The sequence below is a fragment of the Delphinapterus leucas genome, chromosome 11 (genome assembly GCF_059928025.1).
Source record: "Delphinapterus leucas isolate spDelLeu-1000000601 "Yukka" chromosome 11, BTC_Dleu_Yukka2, whole genome shotgun sequence".
Classification (NCBI taxonomy): Eukaryota; Metazoa; Chordata; class Mammalia; order Artiodactyla; family Monodontidae; genus Delphinapterus; species Delphinapterus leucas.
Genome location: NC_143139.1, coordinates 76,063,161 through 76,067,441, shown reverse-complemented (window position 1 = coordinate 76,067,441; position 4,281 = coordinate 76,063,161). Strand labels below are relative to the sequence as shown.

The 4,281-nt window shown below is 38.8% G+C and overlaps 1 protein-coding gene across 13 annotated transcripts in view; it reads right to left on the bottom strand.

Annotated features, from left to right (window-relative positions):
* The window catches only part of CRADD (CARD and death domain containing adaptor protein), a 234,604-nt gene that overhangs the window by 44,957 nt on the left and 185,366 nt on the right, over window positions 1-4,281 (bottom strand). The window lies entirely within an intron of this gene.

The following is a 4,281-nucleotide window of genomic DNA, read 5'->3' as shown; positions in this document are numbered from 1 at the left end:
CTGGGGAGGAGAAAGACACGAGGGTGAAGAGAGCGAGCAGACACATCAGACAGGGGCAGAAATTAAAAACGTGGCAGAATGACACACACTTCCAAATGGCAGGGGCCAACTTCTCCTAGTCTTCATGGCGGCTACTCAGTACAGAGCCATACATAGGGGCTTAAGAAGTACCACCCAGCATCTTTGGAAATGTTTACGACAGAAAATTTGAAAACAAGAAAATAAAAATAACTTGAAATTCCATCAGAGAAACCCATTCATAATAATTTGATTTATTTCCTTTTTTTAATATCTTTATTGGAATATAATTGATTTACAATGGTGTGTTATTTTCTGCTGTATAACAAAGTGAATCAGCTATATGTATACATATATCCCCATATCTCCTCCCTCTTGTGTCTCCCTCCCACCCTCCCTATCTCACCCCTCTAGGTGGTCACACAGCACCGAGCTGATCTCCCTGTGCTATGCGGCTGCTTCCCACTAGCTATCTATTTTACATTTGGTAGTGTATATGTGTCAGTGCTACTCTCTCACTTCTTCCCAGCTTCCCCTTCCCGCCCTGTGTCCTCAAGTCTGTTCTCTACATCTGCGTCTGTATTCCTGTCCTGCCACTAGGTTCATCAGTATCATTTTTTTAGATTCCATACATGTGTGTTAGCATACAGTATTTGTTTTTCTCTTTCTGTCTTACTTTACTCTGTATAACAGACTCTAGGTCCATACACCTCACTACAAACAAATCAGTTTTGTTTCTTTTCATGGCTGAATAGTATTCCATTGTATATATGTGCCACATCTTCTTTAAACAGTCATCTGTCAATGGACACTTAGGTTACTTCCATGTCCTGGCTATTGTAAATAGAGCTGCAATGAACATTGTGGTACATGACTCTTTTTGAATTATGGGTTTCACAGGGTATATGCCCAGTAGTGGGATTGCTGGGTCATATGGTAATTCTATTTTTAGTCTTTTAAGGAACCTCCATACTGTTCTCCATAGTGGCTATATCAATTTACATTCCCACCAACAGTGCAGAAGGGTTCCCTTTTCTCCACACCCTCTCCAGCATTTATTATTTGTAGAGTTTTTGATGATGACCATTCTGACTGGTGTGAGGTGATACCTCATTGTGGTTTTGATGTGCATTTCACTAATGATTAGTGATGTTGAGCATCTTTTCATGTGTTTGTTGGCAATCTGTAAGTCTGCTTTGGAGAAATGTCTGTTAAGGTCTTCTGCCCATTTTTGGATTGGGTTTTTGTTTTTTTGATATTGTGCTGCATGAGGTGCTTGTATATTTTGGAGATTAATCCTTTGTCAGTTGCTTTGTTTGCAAATATTTTCTGCCATTCTGAGGGTTGTCTTTTGGTCTTGTTTATGGTTTCCTTTGCTTTGCAAAAGCTTTGAAGTTTCATTAGGTCCCATTTGTTTATTTTTGATTTTATTTCCATTTCTCTAGGAGGTGGGTCAAAAAGGATCTTGTTATGATTTATGTCATAGAGTATTCTGCCTATGTTTTCCTCTAAGAGTTTTATAGTGTCTGGCCTTAATTTAGGTCTTTGATCCATTTTCAGTTTATTTTTGTGTATGGTGTTAGGGAGTGTTCTAATTTCATTCTTATACAGGTAGCTTTCCAGTTTTCCCATCTCCACTATTCAAGAGGCTGTCTTTTCTCCATTGTGTATTCTTGCCTCCTTTGTCAAAAATAAGGTGACCATATGTGTATGGGTTTATCTCTGGGCTTTCTATCCTGTTCCATTGATCTGTATTTCTGTTTCTGTGCCAGTACCATACTGTCTTGATTACTGTAGCTTTGTAATATAGTCTGAAGTCAGAGCGTCTGATTCCTCCAGTTCCGTTTTTCTTTCTCAAGATTGCTTTGGCTGTTTGGGGTCTTTTGTGTTTCCATACAAATTGCAAAATTTTTTGTTCTAGTTCTGTGAAAAACACCATTGGTAATTTGATAGGGATTGCATTGAATCTGTAGATTGTTTTGTGTAGTATAGTCATTTTCACAATATTGGTTCTTCCAATCCAAGAACATGGTATAACTCTCCATCTGTTTGCAGCCATAAAAGGGGTAATTGACAGTAACACAGTAATAGTAGGCAACTTTAACACCCCACTTACACCAATGGACAGACCATCCAAACAGAAAATAAATAAGGAAACACAAGCTTTAAATGACACATTAGAGCAGATGGACTTAATTGATGTTTATAGGACATTCCATCCAAAAACAGCAGAATACACTCTCTTCTCAAGTGCACACAGAACATTCTCCAGGGTAGATCACATCTTGGGTCACTGATCTATTTCTTTTCAGTCTTTTATACATAAAACATACATTTAGGATTACATTGCAGGTACTGCTTTGTAACATGCTTTTTTCACCTCCATCTCTTTTACTAGAGAGGTCAAGCCGAGGCTTCTGGGAGAATCTAAGGATGCCTGCAGGGTCCACCTCCCTCTGGCACTGGCCTGTGGGTGGAGGAGTGACACTCTCTCCTGCAGGAATGGCTAGTGCTACAGGGTAAGGGGCTGAACAGAACATCCACTCTTTCCTAACAAACTTGAACACCACCAAAAAAAGTGACAGCTTCTAACAGAAGCAGGTGCTAAGAGGCCCCCTGAGAAAAAGAAAACCTAGAGGCCATGAGGGAGCAGGAAGAGAGGTGAGCAGAGTTCACTGTCCCAGCACAAGTCACAGGAGGAGAATAACCATCCTGGCTGAGCCCAGAGAAGGAGAGGAAGTACGTGCTGTGTAGGGGCAATGAGAGAACCTGACCTTGCACTTCCTAAACTGGAGCCCTATCTCCCCAAGGCCAGTCTGCTGAGGAAGTCTGACACTGAGCGAGTGACTACAGATGTGCTGAGAAGTGCCACTGGTTACACAGAAGGACTTCCAGAGGAAGGAGGTTAAAGCTAAGTCCCGAGCATGAGTAAGAAGGAACCCAGTGAAGGGAAAGGAAAGGAGGTGTGCCCTGTGCAGTGAGAACTGCGCATGAAAAGACCCCGAGGCAGGGGGACATGGCAGGTTCAAGGAAGAGACAGTCACTGTAGCAAAGAGCAGAGGTTGAGATGGACTCCAAACACCCAAAATGATGATGCCGGTGATGGGTTAGGCCAGGACTGGAACCTCAGACTTCAGTACAATAGCACATTATACTACACTTTCTCTCACCAGCATCACAGAAATTCAGGTCAATCGCACTTCACACTCTCCAGCTCATTGTTTTGATTTATGAATTCAATGAGAAGGCAAAAAGCATCCTGTTAGAATAGCTGATGTTTTCCACAGCATGTGCCTTTGGTCTCTAGGCAGTTGCCAATACCTTCGGCATGAGTTGCAAAAATATTGTCAAGGACTCTCTCTGGTGTCTGTCAAGACTGCTTTTTTTTTAATGACTAAGAAGCAAATTAGAATAATGATACTACTGACCAAACTATTTTATATTAACACTGACATTTTTACAGCTTTTATAAAAATATGGGCTCATCTTAAAAAATTCAAACAACACAGAAAAGTACAAACAAAAAAACAAATTATCCACTATCCTACCATCTTACTGACAGTTTGTGAACATCATTCGGGACATCTCTTTAAGTGTGTATACTGTGAGAAGGAGAATATAACAAGTTTTTTTTCTAATAAGAGTAACTTAATTTTGCTTGAATATAACAGAAGAAAAAGCAGCCAAAGTGAAACTAAATGGCTTTCTGACCTGCAATTAAATGCTTAAAAAAACAAAACAAAACAAAAAGCCAAAAAACACATACATACAAACAAAATATTTAATGCTGAGAAAAAAATTAATGAAAAATTAAGAGGTAAACTACATGTTTTCACAATGATGCTTTATAATGAACACTTTATATTTCCTCTCTTTTTCCTCATACATCTAGATTTTTTTGCTTATATCATTTTTCTTCTGTTGGATGCATAACATTTACATGCTTCTGTAACAATAATCTTCTCCCAGCTGTTTAGTCTTAAAACTATATTATAATGGTTTGAATGTTCACCAGTGTTTTTTGTTGTTGTTACTGTTTTTTAACCATGGCTTTTGAGTCTGTTATTTTGATTTGAGTCATTTGGGTGAATCTCTTCATCGGGTGGTTTTCTTCAAGAAAGGTTCACGGTTACTATACTTCTTGAGTTCTTTCAGATCAAGACTGTCTGCCTACTGCCTTCACTGCTGAACAATAACAATATTTATAAAAATAATGTCATATTATTATATTCTGAATTATGAATATAATTTTATATTATTTAA